Below are 18271 nucleotides of genomic sequence, written 5' to 3'. Positions count from 1 at the left end.
TCTTGTCAGGATTCAGAGGTTTGGGGGGCCTCTGCCTATACGTGACCTCTCAATGTTGTTATGGCTCGTCTTCTCCAAAAGGGCAGAGGAGCATTGATTAGTCCACTCTCTACCTGCATCACCATTGCAGCCTGGCCAACCCCACCTGAGCAACACCTTGCAGGGCACATCTGAGTCATGGCCCTCGAGCCACAAGGCACTCAGTCCAAACATCCAGCGCTCACCTCCTTGGCCAGCTCCAGTGTCATTGACAGCTGGTACTCAGACTCTAACACCCCTGAGCTCCACAGGGGGACAGCCAGCCCTTAACAATTCACCAAACTGATTCATGCCAACATGGTGCTCAACCTTCCCGAGCTCAGCAGATTGTTGAACCTTTTGCAACACTGCAACCATGTGTGCCGCACAATGTCACAGCTGCTGATCTCGGCTGCCACCTCCTCCCAAGCTTTTTTTGTCAGGTGCGGTGGCCTCCTCCTTCCATCTCTGGGGACGAGGGTGTTCCTCCTGGCAGCCACCTCCTTCAATAGCACTGTGAGGCACTCATCCGAAAACCAGGGGGGGCCGAATGCCCACCTGACCTGCCCTCCCGGCTGGCATCTTCAGCCGCAGTTGAGGCCATAGCTTCAGTCTCCAGAATGCAGTAGATATGTTCTTCCCTGGCAGACTTCAAGGAGCTGCCTGTGTCATTTTTAAACTACCCACCGGGTCACAATTGGACCCTGACCCCGCCTGGCCCTTCCTGCCCACTGGGAAGACGCATTTCAAACTGGGCAGGCGTAATTAGCCAGCCAGCATGAAACCGCAATCGTGGGCTGGTTGCGGGCAGGGGCCTGTTTCCTGACTGGTCCCGAGCTCGCCAATTGCGCACATCCACCAAGAGTAAAATTCAGACCTTTGTTTTAAACAAATCAAGTTGTTGGGATCTGGAATGCACTGTATGAAAGGTGGTGGAAGCAGCTTCAGCAGTAATATGCAAAAAATAATTGGATAAATACTTGAAGGGAAAAAATTTACAGAGCTATTGAGAAAGTGACCTGATGTATAGAGCCAACACAGGCAGGAAGGCTGAATGGCCTCCTTCTGTGTTGTATGATTCTAATGATGACAGTTTTGTCAGAGGTTACTTCAGCATTAGAGTCTCATTAAACTGATTATTTCCATGGAATCAGTTCAGCCCATGACCTCTGCTGAATGTCATCCAGGATGGTGCTGGCTCTGAAGTTTGATCTGCGTAAAGTATCTCAAGTTATGTAGGAGGATTAACAAAATGGGAGGATAAAACTAGGCATTAGCTCAAAGAACTAACCATTTTCCTCCCCGTTTTCATTTATTTTTGGCTGGGGGTAGGGGGAGATTATTCTTTGCCATTACACATATTAGACTATAGTTGAGTGCAGCATTTAGTCTGCAAAGGGAGTGATGCTACCTAATGTGTTTTGTACCAGTGACTATAGCAATAAGCAGACAAAAGCAACATTCTTTTACCATAATCAGACCTGTGATGATTACAGCAACTTTTCTGCACCATCTGAAAAATAAGAATGCAGGTTTCAGTAAGAGATCTGGATAGCACTGCAAGCTGCAGAATAAATTCAGGAGAGAGAGAGAGATATGCTAGAATCTAGTCAGTTCAGATGGTATACACCTATCTCCCATATGCTCAGCAGATATCATGAGAGCGCATCCCAGGCTCAAGCTTGCCATAGAAGATTTGCTTTGCTAAGTAAGTGTCAGGCATTCTGGCTATGTGACCAGCCCAACTCAGTTCTGACTGTCTCAATATGGTGTGGATGCTTGCATGCCAGCTCAAGTGAACGCCTCAGCGTCTGGTATTTTGTCCTGCCACCTGATCTTCAGAAGCTTCTGAAGGCAGCTCAATGAAAGTGGTTGAGCTTCTTGGCATGATGCTGTTGCACGGTCCAAGACTCGCACGCGTGGAGAAGAGTGGACAGGACTATTGTTGTCCAGACTTTCAGCTTGGTAGGCAGACTTACTCCCCTCCATCCTCAGACTGATGTTCAAAGTCTGCTGAAGGCTACACTGGCTTTGGAAATTCTTGCATGTGTGTCGTGGTCAATATAGACAGTTCAAGAGAGTGTACAGCAGTGAACTTATCTACTGCTGACAGGTTCTAGTCATGGACTGTAACCTTGGACTCGAGAAAGGGCTGGTACATTACTTCAATTTTCCAATAAGTAAATATATTGAAAAGAACCCAAAGGGAGAATAGGAGAAATTTCTTCATGTAGTAAGCTGTTGTGATCTGGAATGCACTGCCTGAAAGGATGATGGAAGCAGATTTGATTGTAATTTTCAAAAGGGAATTTTCAGGACAATGGGGAGACATGCAGGAGTGGGGTCTAATTGGATAGCTCTTTCAAAAAGCCAATGGGCCAAATGGCCTCCTTCTGCCCTGTGTGATCCATGCCATAGAAGGAAAGTACTAATGATTACCAAGAATGGAATTACAAATTGTAATCTATGGATTCAGTTACATAAAATGATGGACTTTCAAGAACAAATTACAGATTGCGGTCCATTCCGAGAGTTTGAATGGTTTTATATAACGAACAATGGATACATGGGAATGAGTTACAGGCTGTAAGCCAGCCTAAAGATTTGGGTGGCTTATTTATATAAAATAATGGATAACTGCCAGGCAGTCACAAGCTGGAAATTAATCTTTATGATGGTTTACATAGTCAGTTTCTAATTATTTAAACAGAAGAGTGTTTACAGGAAGACTTGCATTTATACGCAAAGGACCTTACAGTCAATGAAGTGTTTTTAAAGTATAGTCACTGTTGTAACACAGGAAACACAGCAGCCAATTTTTGCACGGCAAGGTTCCTCAAACTGAAATATGGTCATCACCAGATCATCTGTTCTAATGGTGGTGGCCAGGACATCAGGAAGGACTCCCTGCTCCTAATTGAATAGTGCCATGGGATCTTTTAAGTCAATGAGAGGGCAGATGGGGTCTTAGTTTAACATTTCATCTGAAAGTTGCCAGTTCTGACAATGCAGCGCTCCCTCAGTGTTGCACTGGAAGTATCAGTCTAGGTTATGTGTTTAAAAGTCCCAATGAACCCCATAACCTCCTAACTCAGCAAGGCAAGAGTGCTACCAACTGAACCATTGTAGAACTCATTGGTGTGACTTAAGAAGATAGATTTTAAGTATTGTCCAACTGTCTAATCCCCCCACCAGGAAGAGGCCCACCCATTTTAAGGACCAGACCTCAGTAACATGCTGCCGGTGACCTGAATGTTCCATATAGGCAACCTGCTGCAGCTCACTGGCCCCAGGCTTGTACAATATCAGGCAGCCTGGAGGCTGACACAGCCAGCAGAAAGATGGGAACAAGAAGTGAGAGAACCAATCGCCAATGTTGGGGGTGGGCAGGGAGAAGGAGCTTACAGTGCTAGCAGCCTGAATTATTATTGGAGAATCCAGAGTAGTACTTTATTCCTTCTGACCCATATAAATAATTTGAGACTCCTTTTTGGGGCCCCTTCCACCACCAGGTTTTATTGAGGAGAGCAACCACAGTGTATTTTCTGCTTGGTAGGTTATTCAAATAGCACCATAGACAATACCACCCTGATTTGCACAAGTTAACGAAGTTCCTGCCCAATTCTGGAGGCCGCCTAAGCAGAAGTCCACAGGGAAAAATGCCAGCAGAGCAGGAACAAGTCAGTAAGTTGACCACCTGGATTTTAACTCCACCACTGCCCCGTTTCTGCCAGGTAGAGGAAGATAAAATCTATCCTCGGGTGTCAACTTACTTGAGATAAGAAGGAAAAATACGAAGGAAAATCTAAACTACTAAGAGAATTTGATGGAACTATACTGCAAAACTGTCCACATCTTAAAGAAAAAAGACAGATCAATGGTTCCAGTGGGACTTTACATCAGAATTTAGTTTTGGATGCGGTTGGGCCTAAAGTGGCTGTCTAGCCTTTCTGCTTATATTTAGATTTCACTTTATTTTCAGTACCAGAAGCTGATTGGCAGTAATTAGCAATTATCACATCATTAAAAAGATACTTGTGATTGTAATGACAAGACTCAACTTTCTGTGGTGAGTTTAATTTGTATCTACTGTGCAAATACAGCAACTCCACAATATTCAATGGCGAGGTAGACAGTAAAAAGGCACTTCCTCGAAGCTAATATTGGAGCAGTGCGGCTTGGTCAGCAATTTTTGGATACTGATATTTAGCCACGCATCTAAAGTTGCTGTACCATTTACACATAAATAATAGCAGGTGTCATTAGCTCAGTTAGTTTGAGAGCAAAATCTGGCCCACCGGTTAATATGCACTGTCAGGCCTTGCAACAATGGAGTTAGCTTTCAAACACCATAATAATTTATAGTTACCAGAATTGTTACTGGTAGTAAGAATTGTGGAAGTAGTACCAGAAAAGTAATCATCACCTTTGTAATTATCTAGAGCTTATTGAGTCATTTGTTTTACACTGTTTTTGGCATACAAATATTTTCATATTCTGTCCTGGTAAATGAAGGACTCAACATATAAATTGCTGCTGTCTATTGAATGTAATTATTATTTATTATGTAATGTACTTCAATGACAAATCTATGCAGTGTGAGTAAGCACTTTTGGTAGAATTTTCAGCATGTCCAATAAATCTATGTACTGATGGATTATGTGTTGTCTGTTAATTGCTTGATTCTATTATGCTATAAAGTCAGTTAAAGTGTTTTAGTGAATTGCAAGTGCAATTAGATTGTTATAGCCCATCTTGCTGTCAGTTAAAGGCCATAATATTTTGCTGATTTCTGGTAGCTATCGGTATTTAAAAAATCATATATGAAATGGGTAGTTGCCCATTCACTGGCAGCTCTTAATGTGCTGTACCATTGCATATTAAGCCAAGAGTTTGCATTTACTGACATGAACGGTGCCAGAGTGGCCCAAATGGTGGCTTCAAACTTCATTGCAGACAGGGAGGGACAACCAAATCAGTCACATCAGCTCTCTTGTTCTCTGCCCATCATATCGGCATGGGGAGAAGAGGGAGAAATGCAGAAAATAACTTCTTAACTTTGAAGTTCAACTTTATTATCAAGTAGGTACCTACATGAGCAAATCTGTGTTTATGTACTCGTTAAAAATAAGTTTCATTTGCTTGCCATTTGGTGGGTATACTTTATTTTAGCTTTCCCCCAATCAATTCTAAGGTCTTCAAAATTATTAATTTGGGGAAATTAATTCTGAAGAGAAATCTATTCTACCCATCATACATACAATGGTGGAAGGGAAAACTACAATGGCCTCTAAGAGATAATGAGCAGCAAAAAAGCAGGCAGAAAAAGAGATTGCCCCCCAAAAATTTAGCATCAGTGCAATTTCTGGTGATATTGAATTGGTGACCTGTTCTACACCTCTCTCAGTTTTTGTTTCCACAAATGTGAAGAAGGTATCAGAGGAGCAATGTGTTACCCAGCGATAATAAGGGCCATATTGGGCAGGATACAAGTGAAGAAAATTAATAGGTAAGTTCAAACATGACATGAAAACAAGATCAAAAGGTGCAACGGAAATAGTGTGACGAAAAGAGTTATATCAGTTACAGGAAGTGTATATTATGTATAAGGGTTTAAATATATTATGTATGTACAGATATAGATGTGGTGGTTTAGCGATCTATCTGTCCTGTTGAATTTCATAAAAATGTTAACTATATATTTTTTGGGAGGTTTTCGTTATGCCAGCATTGTGACTTCATTACCAGTAATGCTGTCCTTGTTTCCACATGGAGAAGGTGCAAATATACAAGAAAGCTTTAGTAGGGCAAGATAATTGATTACTACCAGACATAATCTGACTAAACAAGTGCCATTTAAAAACATTTAGAATTGATCACTAGCCCATCAGTTGTTTATATTTATCCACTACCTTTCAAATTGTCCCATCATGCAGGTACTGTAAGCAAGGTTCTCACAGCCTGGCTATATGCTGGAAGGATAGTGTGCCTGTCATCTTGACAGGCAGTCTCTATCATGTCATTGTCAACTTACTTAACTGTCAAAGATACCCATTCAATTTTCTTTTGTTCTGATTTGGACAAACAAGAGCCATAAAAATATCAAGGTTTCTTCAGAGAATTTCTGCTTTGCCAGACAGCTGGCAAAATGGTGACAGTGGATCACCTCCTAATTTTTCTAATTTCATGTATAAACTTTGCATTATAGACATATACTTTTACTTCAAAATAATTTGGGACTTTTGCTTTATGTATGTTTTTTTGAGATGCTTATGATTGACAAGTTGGATATTCATAAAGGGAACTATTTGCAAGCCCTGCCCACCATTCCTCACTTTCCAAGAGCTACACAAAACTGCTGAAAGAATATTACTGACTGAAAGGAACAATAAATGTGTTTATTAAAACAGCATTGTTTTTATTTCTTGTCATGAATACAGAAGATATTTTTCAATGGTATGGTATGTATGCCCTGCCCAAAGGCAAGTCCTTGGCTCATTGTCTGCCAATACTTCATCCTGAGCTAAGTTCTTAGCAGTGGTGGTTTGCCAGTGCGTTCCACTCTCAGGGACAGAGCAAGGAGGCAGGTCCCAAGTCTACTTCAGGTAGAACAGGAATTGAACCTGTGCTGCTAGCATTATTCTGAAACACATAAGCAGCCATCTAGACAACTGAGCTAACAAGCCCCCTAATTTATTCTATAATTTTAACAAATGTTAAATATGAGTCAGTGGCAGCCTGCAATGTATATGTTATGATCAGTATAATTGCCCTTTCATAGGTTTTATGATTAAGTAACTTCAAGTGCCTTCAGGGATACTGCTGTCCTCTCACACTCAACGTTACTCATCCCAGGGGGCAGGGTATTTTGCAGAAAAGCAATAACAGTTGCCATATTTCTGCATTTTCATAAAATGGAAAATGGGGCCTCTAAGCAACTGGTATCGTGTTTTGTTACCTAGCAACCCCCATGAATTGCCAGTTGCTGATTGAAAATGTTATTTTCAGGTAAGCACTAAATATGAATAATTTGGGAAAAAATATTTTTAAAGCATTCATTTTTCTTTTTCTAATTTGAATCGGGTGCAGGTAATAAAGGTTTATAAATGCTTCATACTGTGTGTTGGATCAAATTGACATTAATAGCACTCAAATATTACCAAAATGTGCATCCACAGCTTAATTTTTAGGTTCATCAAGGTAAGAAATGTCATTGCCAGAAAATTAAACACATATCTGCATTTGGCAGAAGACAAGGAACATTTTTAAAAAAATAATCTCATTCTGACTTCAAATGATTTGAATTCAGTTTTTAACATCATGAACCACTTGAATAGATTACCTCCTTGTAATATTTCACCAAGAATCCATTATTTTATATGTAAATTGCCTCAGCTCCTTGATAAGATTATAGCCTTATAGAAATTCTCAGATATCCTTTATTCTACATTTAATACAATTCCACATTTATGAAACCTTCAACCAAATAGTGATATTTTTTCTTCTTCTGACAGCTGAATGAAAAGTTATGATTTCATTGCAAGAGTTCCTCAGGGCAGGGTCTGAGGACAAACCATCTTCAGCTACTTCATCAATGGTCTTCCCTCCATCATAAAATCAGAAGTGGGAACTGATGATTGCATACTGTTCAGTTCCATTCGCAAATCCTTAGATAATGAAACAGTCTGTGCCGTATGCAGCAAGATCTGGACAATATCCGGGCTTGGGCTGACAAGTGGCATATAACATTCGTGACACACAAGTGCCAGGCAATGACCGTCTCCAACAAGAGAGAATCTAACCATCTCCTCTTGACATTCAATGGTGTTACCATCACTGAATCCCCCACTATCAACATCCTGGGGGCTACCATTGACCAGAAACTGAACTGGACTAGCCATATAAATACTGTGGCTACAAGAGCGGGTCAGAGTCTAGGAATCCAGTGACCAGGAACCCACCTCCTGACTCCCCAAAGCCTGTCCACTATCTACAAGGCACAAGTCAGGAGTGTGATGGAATATTCCCTATTTGCCTGGATGAGTGCAGCTCCCACAACACTCAAAAAACTTGACACCATCCAGGACAAAGCAACCCGCTTGATTGGCCACATCCACAAACATTTACTCCCTCCACCACCGATGCACAGTAGCAGCAGTGTGTACCATCTACAAGATGCACTGCAGAATTCACCAAGGCTCCTTAGACAGTACCTTCCAAACCCACAACCACTACCATCTAGAAGGACAAGGTCAGCAGATAGATGGGAACACCAGCACTTGGAAGTTCCCTTCCAAGTCACTCACCGTCCTGACTTGGGCCAGGATATTGAGGTCGGTGAGCGGGGGGGCGGGGCCAGGGCCCGCTCACCGACACGTAAAATGACGCGGGATGACATCAGGCAGAACTCCCGACATCACCCTGCGTCATTTCAATTTTCAGGTCGGCCAAATCAGCTGTGCGCCTGCTGACCTGTCAACGGCCAATTGAGGCCATTTAACTAGTTAATGGACCTGCCCATCCAACCTTAAGATTGGCGGGCAGGCCGGGAGCCCTGGCGGGCTTCAGAAAAAGCATGAAACCTCATCCACGGGCGGGATGAGGTTTCATGTAGGTTTTGAAAAATGTAATAAAAATTTGCTTAAAAGTGATGGACATGTCCCAGCTCATGTGATAGTGTCACACGAGGGGACATGTCAGGGAAATTTTATTTCTCTACGTTTACCATTTTTAAATTGGGCGCCGATCTCCCTGAGGCAGCACTTAGCCTCAGGGAGACGAGTGTGCTCTTTCACGCGCATGCACAAAAGAGCGTACTCTCGGCTGAGGGAATCACCCTCCCCTGCCAGCGCAGGGAGCGCATAGCCCGCCCACGTAAAATGGCGACGTGCCCCCAATTTGGGGCTCTGATCGGAGGCGCGCCCACACGCGTCCACCCCTGAACTTCCCCCCCACAACGGGGGGGGGGGGGGGGGGGGCGTGGAATTCTTCCTTTGGAAATATATCGCTGTTCCTTCACTGTCGTTGGGTCAAAATCCTGGAACTCCTTTCCCAACCACACTGTGGGTATACCTACCCCACATGGACTGCAGCAGTTCAAGAAGACAGTTCACCACCATCTTCTCAAGGGCAACTAGGGATGGGCAATAAATGCTGGCCCAGCCAGCGAAGCCCACATCCCGTGAATGAATTTTTAAAAAAGCGTCCAGGTTTGGGCTGATACGTGACAAGTAACCTTTGCACCATACAATAATAATAGGGTGTTTTCCCAAAGTCTTGGACAAGATCCCTCTCACCCACCAAAATCATCTTGCTGCTAGGCTCTGTCTGTGCACAAAATGGCTACTATATTTGCCTATACGTAATAATACAATGCTGGTTGCTTGTTGCAAATCAAAGCATCAGTGTGAGAAGCGCTTTAAGACATTTCTGAGAGATGTGAAAGGATGCTATATAAATGCAACAATTTTTATTTCAGCTCAAGTTCCCACTAAGCTTGATCATTCTATGAACTGTTCCTCCTCCCTGCAATAAAATTAAGACTTAAGAGACTATCTCCTACTCCTACTGGGATGCTGAATTAGGTTCTTCAGCATTGGTTTTGCCCTGGATTTATGTTCTTTTACCTCTTGGTTTCTCAATTAAAACTTAATGCATCCAATCCCACAGCAAGATAATAAAATAACAATTGTGGGGAGGTGATTCTGTCTTCTGTAGTTCAGTATTTACAAACTTCTACCATTCATTTGATTCTACCACCCCCCAGTGGTTACACTGCAGTTTTTTGTTACACTGCAGTTTTTGTTATTTATTATCTCGGCTTGATTTTTCCAATTTTGACTTCTATTTATTAATGTGGAAAAAACAAGACACACGCATAATTTTTTAAAGGAATAAGCCTTAATTGGCATTGTAGGCAGCATGAAAGCTAGTATTCTGATTGTGTCACAACCAACATGCTTATGTGGAATTACTTAAATTCCAAGTTAAACTGTAATTCCTAAAACGAAGGGTAAGATTGAGCAGGATGTGCTGTGTCATCACTTGACACTGACACTTGCAATTCTAATTGAAGGCAGTTTTTGATTTCAACTGTGTTATTAGAGGTGCAGGACCAACTGAAGATCAGGCTCTTCTCAAGGAATGTCCAAATTTCAATAATGATTCATCTTTAAAGTCAACTTTCAACTTGTCTAAGAAATAAAGTTTGTTTCAATTAAGACATCATAAAATCAATTGAAATGGTTGATCATACTGATTGAGTTGCTTGAGTAGATTTAAGTACACTGTGATACACTTTGTTAAGTACAAATGAAAGTGATCATGAGAAACTAGAGGCATGAGGGATTGCATGAGAGGGCACCAAAGTAAGATTAGGGACTTTGGTCTGACAAAAGGAGGGTTTATGAGAGCAGTGCATTTGATGTAATCTACATGGATTTTAGCAAGACTTTTGACAAAGTCTTATGTGGCAGACTGATCAGAAATGTAAGAGCCCATGGGATCCAAGGACATGTGGCAAGTTGGGTCCAAAATTGGCTCAGTGGGAGGAAGCAAAGGGTAATGTCCACGGATCTTTTTGTGACTGGAAGGCTGTTTCCAGTAGGTCTCCACAGATCTTACTACTAGGTCCCTTGCTTTTTGTGGTATATATCTCAGCTGTACAGAGGTGGAGGAAGAAGAGCAATAGTGATAGGGGATTCCATAGTCAGGGGATCAGACAGATGTTTCTACGTCAGTAAACATGACTCCAGGATGGTGTGTTGCTTCCCTGGTGCCAGCGTCAAGGATGTCACGGATCAGGTGCAGGACATCCTTCGGGGGGATGGGGATCAGCCAGAAGTTGTGATCCACAATATAGGTAGGAAGAGGGATGAGGTCCTGAAAGCAGATTTCAGGGCATTAGGAAGGAAATTAAAAAGCAGGACCTCAAGAGCAGTATTCTCAAGATTATGCCCAGTACCACGTGTTAGTGAATATAGAAACTAGAAGGATTGACCAATTAAATACGTGGCTGGAGAACTGGTGTAGGAGAGAGGGCATCAGATTTCTGAGGCATTGAGACCAGTTCTGGGGCAGGTGGGACCTGTACAAGCTGGACGGGTTACATTTTAACAGGACTAGGACTGATATACTCACAGAGAGATTTGCTAGTGCTGTTAGGGTGGGTTTAAGCTAGGTTGTCATTGAGGGTGGGAACCTGAGGGGTGGCCCAAATTGGAAGGAAGTAAAATTGGTAACAGGAAGTAGTAACAAAAAGCTAAAAGCTACTGCGGATGCTGGAAATCCAAAACAAAAACAGAATTACCTGGAAAAACTCAGCAGGTCTGGCAGCATCGGCGGAGAAGAAATCAGTTAACGTTTCGAGCCTTCATGGCCCTTCGGCAGAACTGAAGCATAGTTATAAGAAGGGAGAAATATAAATTGGTTTAAGGTGGGTGGGGGGGGAGGGGAGAGAGAGACATTGAGGGTGTGGTGACTGTGGAGATGAGCAGATAATCAAAAGATCTTTGACCCTTTTGTCTGTGACATCTTTTGATTATCTGCTCATCTCCACAATCACCACACCCTCAATGTCTCTCTCTCCCCACCCCCCCGCCCCCACCCCGCCCCACCCACCTTAAACCAATTTATATTTCTCCCTTCTTCTAACTATGCTTCAGTTCTGCCGAAGGGCCATGAAGGCTCGAAACGTTAACTGATTTCTTCTCCGCCGATGCTGCCAGACCTGCTGAGTTTTTCCAGGTAATTCTGTTTTTGAACAGGAAGTAGTAGTTAGGCTAGAAGACAGGAGAAACAAAGCAGAGCATTGAGTATGCTTCGAATGTGGAATCAAAAAGACAAAGTTAAGAATGCGTGCAGCATTTGCAATAAGGTAGATGATCTAAAGGCACAAATAGAGGTAATTGGGTATGATATAATTGCCATTACGGAAATATGGCTACATGGTGATCAAGACTGGGAGCTGAATATTCAAGGACATTCGACGTTTAGGAAGGACAGACAAGAAGGGAAAGGAGGTGGAGTTGCGCTGATAATAAGGATTGGATCAGTGCATTAACAAGGGAGGATCTCAGCTCGGAAGAGCAATTTGTAGAACCTGTTTGGGTGGAGCTAAGAAACAGCAAAGGGCAACATTGGTTGGAGTTGTTTATTGCCACCAAATAGTAATGGTAATGTGGGGCATGGTATTAATCAGGAGATAAGAGAAGCATGTAGCATGGGCTATACAGAAATCATGAACAAAAACAAAAATACCTGGGAAAACTCAGCAGGTCTGACAGCATCTGCGGAGATGAATACAGTTGACGTTTCGAGTCCCTATGACCCTTCATCAGAACTAAGGAAATAGAGAAATGGGGTGAAATATAAGCTGGTAGAGGGGCATGGGACAGGTAGAGCTCGATAGGGGGCCAGTGATAGGTGAAGGCAAAGAAGAGATTGCCAAAGATGTCATAGACAAAAGGACAAAAGGAAATGGGTGACTTCAATCTGCATATAGGCTGGGTAAATTAAGCACTAATGCTTTGGAAGACGAGCTTCTGGAGTGCGTTAGGGATGGTTTTCTAAAGCAGTATGTTGAGGAGCCGACTAGAGGACAGGCTATTTTAGATCTAGTATTATGTATCGAAGAAGGGCTAATTAATAATCTTGTTGTAAAAGAACCTTTAGGGATGAGCGGCCACAATATAATAGAATTTTACTTTATATTTGTAAGTGAATTAGTTCACTCTGAATCAAGGGTGTTAAAGTTGAATAAAGGAATTTATGAAGGCATGAGGGACAAATTGGCTGAGGTGGATTGAGAAAGTACATTAAAAGATATGACTGTACTTAGGCAATGGATAGTCTTCAAAGGACTATTACATAGCTTACAACACCTATACATTCCTTCAAGGTGCAAAAACCCAAAAAGGTTAGTCAACCGTGGCTGACAAAGGAAGTTAAGGATTGTATAAGATTAAAAGAAAAGGCTTATAAAGTTGCCAGAAATAGTAGTAAACCTGAGGATTGGGAGATTTTTAGAATAGCAAAGGAATACCAAGAAACTGGTAAAGAAAAGGAGAATAGAATGTGAATGTAATCTCACAAAAACATAAAAATGGACTGTAAAAGCTTCCAAAGGTATGTAAAAAGGAAGCATTTGGCCAAGACAAATGTGGTCCATTACAGGCAGAGTCAGGAGAATTCATATTGGGTATAGAGAAATGACAGAGAAGCTAAATTATTACTTTGTGTGTGTTTTCACTGAGGAAGATACAGGGAATCTCCCAGATTTAGAGATCCAAGGGACTGGAAGGGAATTAGTATAAGTGAGAAGGTTGTATTGGAGAAATTAATGGGGCTGAAAGTTGATAAGTCCCCAGGACCTGATATTCTGCATCCCAGAGTGTTGAAAAAGGTTACTGTAGAGATAGTGGATGCATTGGTGATCATCTACGAAAATTCTATAGATTCTGGAATGGTTCCTGAAGATTGGAAGGTAACAAATGTCACCCCACTACTTAAGAAGGAAGGGAGAGAGAAAAAAGGGAACTACAGACCTGTTAGCCTTACATCAGTAGTAGGGAAAATGCTAGAATCTATTATATAGGATGTGATAAATGGATACTTGGATAATCATGATCTGATTGGGCATAGTCAGCATGGATTTGTGAATTGGAAATCATGTTTGACGAACTTGTTGGAGTTTTTTGAGGATGTTATTAATAAAATTGAGAAAGGAGAGTCGATGGATGTAGTATGTTTGGATTTTCAGAAGGCTTTTGATAAAGTCGCCCACAGGAGGTTGATTAGCAAAACAAAATCACATGGGACAGGAGGCAATATACTGGCATGGATTAAGGATTGGCTAACAGGCAGAAAATAGTGAGTAGGAATAAATGGGTCATTCTCACTTTGACAGGCTGTGAGTAGTGGGGTACCACAAGGATCAGTACTTGGGTGCCAGCTGTTCACAATATATATCAGTGATTGAATGTGGGGACCAAATGTAATATTCCCAAGTTGTGTGTTTTGAGAAAGATGTAAAGTAGCTACAGGAGGATTTGACAGACTTAGTGGGCAGAATTTTATGGCTGACGTGCGGGTGGCGGAGCCCACACGTCAGCGCTTAAAATGTCGCACGAGCGTCCCGACATCAGCACGCAGCATCGCGATATTTAGGTGGGCTATGAAACGCAACCGCCATGAATTAAAGGCCTTGTTAAGGCCCTTAACTCGGTAATTGAAGCCAATTTTGAGGAGCCCGTGCGATCTTCGCCTCGGCGCACGGGCCCAACGGGCAGGTGGGTAACTGATTTTTTAACAAACCTCATCCACGGGCGGGATATGTGGGCTCAGAGAGGTTGTTAATGTTTTTTGTGAAATATTTAATGCAGAAAGTGTTTTAAACCTGCCTGTGTGATTGTCAGCAGTTCAGATCGATTTCCAATAGCTTTCACTGTACTTTGAAGTTTCAGCTCAGCAGTCTGCAGACAGTAATCTTTACCGGGTCTGCAGCTTTCCGGAGGCCTCCATTTAGCCTGGGTATGGGTTCTGACATCTCCACTGGAGGCAGCTCCTCTGAGGAGGGACGGATAGAATAAGGAGGCCAGGAGTGGACAATCAGCCTCCAGGGGAGCCACCTTTGGGAGGCCAGGCACGGGCACAAGGGGCGCATGGCCAAGAGGTAGTCCAAGGTAGAAGGGGCCGCAGAAGACGCCACTATCCTGCTACCAGGGTATACAGGCGGCGAAGCAGCTACCTCAATATGACTGAGGTGCAATGCCAAAGGAGGCTCCAACTGTCAAGGGGGACAGTAAACTATATCTGTCAGATGATTGGCCCTGAGATCTCCCCTAACTGTGCGGGTGCACACTCCATGCCAGCGGCTCTGAAGGTCACAGTTGCCCTCCACTTCTATGCATCTGGCTCTTTCCAGGGTTCAGTGGGTGATCTTTGCGGTGTCTCCTAATCAGCTGTCCACACTTGTGTCAAGCAGGTTACAGACACTGTTCAGACAGGCATTGACCTTCATCCACTTCCGCTGCGACCAGGCAAGTCAGACACAGAGAGCCAGAGGCTTCGCGGCCATTGCTGGCTTCCCCTGCGTCCAGGTTGCAATAGACTGCACACATGTGGCCATCAAGGCGCCAGGAGGTGAGCCTGGTGCCTTTGTCAACAGGAAGGGCTTCCACTCCATGAACGTGCAGATAGTGTGTGATCATAGGATGCAGATTCTGCAAGTTTGTGCAAGGTACCCAGGCAACTCCCATGATGCCTACATCCTCAGACACTCCCAGGTGCCGGGGCTCTTCAGTGCTCTGGCTCGGCTGGATGGTTGGCTGCTGGGTGATAAGGGCTATCCCCTCAGAAGGTGGCTTATGTCACCTCTCTGCCATCCAAGAACAGAAGCTGAGGAGCGCTACAATAGGAGCCACGGCACCACAAGGGCTGTGGTGGAGAGAGCCATCGGTCTTCTCAAGATGCACTTCTATTGCCTGGACCGCTCAGGGGGCGCACTCCAGTATCCCCCAGATTGCATCTCTATGGTAGTGGTAGCATGCTGCGCTCTGCACAATCTTGCGCAGAAAAGGGGGGATGCAGTTGACGATGAAGACCTTGACGCAGTGGATGAGGCTGCACATGATGAATCCAGCAGTGGCTCAGAGGATGAGGAAGCACAGGGCAATGATGAGAGGCAGCACGCTGACCCGCTACTACACCAAGGAGGCAGGGACACTTTAATCCAACGAACCTTCAGCTAACTCCACACACATGGATCAGCAGGACCAGCATTGCCTGGCGCTTCCACACATGGCACTTAGGTGCTATATCTTCCACCTCATCAGCTGCAACTAAGGGTTTAGTACAGAAACATCAATGTCCACTCAAACACTCATGATATGTCTGTGAAATGCAGCACAAAGAAAACACCCTCAGCCATGGTCAGGAAAGTGGACTTTATTCCCTTCAAAATAAAGCACAAACGTCGCTCTGACGTACATAATGATATATTCCCTAATCTAGGGCCAACACAAAATCACCAGTGACATACCCATGGAGTGCCTAACGTGCCTTATGCTTACGTTTGTGGGTGCTACATCTTGGTGCCGCCCCATCACTCAGAGTGGCTTGTGAGACAGCCTGCTGACTTTGCTGTCCTGTTGGCTTCGATGAACTTGGCGGCCGTTCTCTCGCCCATGGAGCCTGTGCTGGCCCCGCCTGGAAGGGAGTGGCCAGTTCCAGAACTGCCACCTCCCCAGTTGTCGCAGCCTCAACGGATGCAACGGTCACTGGCAGATGGGTGGAGGAGCTGCTGCCCTCATCCGGAGTGCCCTGAGAGGAGCTCGCAGCGACGACAGGCAGCTGCTGCGCCGACGTGAGGTCACATTGGACCTCCCTGCTCACCGCAGATGGATGGGCACCGAGCGGTGACACTTGGTGCCCAGAACATCTCCCACATTGCGAATGACCACCTGTGGCCATTAGCGCTGTGAGGGCTTGCAGGTCAGAGAGTAACCCAATCAGAAGATTCTCATTCCGCTGGAAGCCCCTCTCCATGAGAGTCGTCAATCTCTCAATGGAATAAGCCTGAAGCTCTGTCCTGAGGTTCATGCCATCACTGACACTCTGCGTGGATTCCTCCACCACAGAGACCAAGTGAAGCACACCCTCATGCAACCCTGCCAGATGCTCCCGCGCATCCTGCCGCTTGTCCTGCAGCTGCTGCATGGCTGATATCTCCAGAGGCACATCATCACTGCCGGACTCAGCATGTGCCTGGTCCCCTGCAGTCCTCCGGCTGTCCGTGCCATCTCCTCTAGCGATTGTGAAGTGCCCTCTCCACTGTGCCCCAGGACACTAGCTGACGTCATAATCCCCACCGAAGTGTTTGTCGCTGCGCTAGTGCCTGGCTCGCTGAAAGGATGTGACGCAAGTTGCAAGTGTTGGCCCTCAGGTGTGGAGGGGGGGCTCTGGACTTGTTGGTGGCGGCCATGAGGTGGTGATGCTGAAATTAACAACAAGGACAGTGCATCAGTTAGCGTTCAGTCAGTAACACCTTTCATCCCTTTCCCCCCAGCCTCATAAGTCGCTCACCCTTCAAGAACCTAAGGAGATGAACATTAGTGGGGTGGTAAATAGTCAAGAGGAGGCCCAAACATTACACGCGCATACAGACAGGCTGGTCAGATGGCCTAAGGAATGCCAGATGGAATGTTATGTGGATAAGTGTGCGGTTAAGCCCTTGGGCAAGACAAGCAAGGTACGGGAATACATGAGTAATGGTAGGACTGTGGGAAGTCACGACGATTACAGGGGCCTTGCTGGGCAGACCCGTTAAGGTAGCAGAACAGGAACATAAGGCGTTTAACAAGGTCGAAGCCAGACTTGCCTTTATTAGCCAAGGAATAGAATGTAGGAAAAGGGACTGCAAGTGCAGAAAACGCTGTCGAGGCCACATCTACACTTCTGCGTTCACTTGTGACCTGCGCTTCATGGGAGGGATGGCATTGGAGTGGGGAGAGTGCAGAGGTTCCTGACCTGGATGCATGCTGGCCTGGAGAGTTGGAGTTATGAGGAAACATTGCAAACACTTGCGACATTTGCCGTGGAGCACAGGAGATTGACAGGTCACATTATTGATCTTCATACCATTATGAGGGGCATAGACCTGGTGGACAGAAGGCAACATTTTCCCTTGGCGCAGGGATGACTAATGTGGTGGCATTTATTTAAGTTGAGTGCCATGAGGTTGACAGGTGAGGTGCTGAGGACCTTTTGGACGAAGTAATGTGGGAAGCACTGGCTCTCTAGAGTTTCAAAGAATGAGAGGTGATCTCATTGAAACCTACAAAACACTTAAAGAAATAGACAGGGTAGATGCAGGTAAGATGTTTCCCCTGCTTGGGGAGTCTAGAACCAGGGGACACAATTTCAAAATAAGGGGGAAGCCACTTAGGACCGAGATGAGGAGAAATTTCTTTACTCAGAGGGTTGTGAAACTTTAGAATTCTCTACCCCAGAGGGCCGTGGAAGCTCAGTCATTGAATATGTTTAAGGTAGAGATTGATAAATTTCTGATTAACAATAATGTAAAAGGTTATGGGGATAGTGTGGGTAAAAGGCATTGAAGTGTTCAATCAGCCATGATCGTATTGAATGGCAGAGCAGGCTCGATGGGCTGAATGGCCTTCTCCTGTTCCTATATCAATGATTTAGACGTAATTATATGGTGCACGATTAATAAGTTTTCGAATGATACAAACAT

Source organism: Cetorhinus maximus, chromosome 8, assembly GCF_964194155.1.
Source record: "Cetorhinus maximus chromosome 8, sCetMax3.hap1.1, whole genome shotgun sequence".
Lineage (NCBI taxonomy): Eukaryota > Metazoa > Chordata > Chondrichthyes > Lamniformes > Cetorhinidae > Cetorhinus > Cetorhinus maximus.
The sequence above is the reverse complement of the archived record's forward strand: the minus strand, read 5'-3'. Positions refer to the sequence as shown.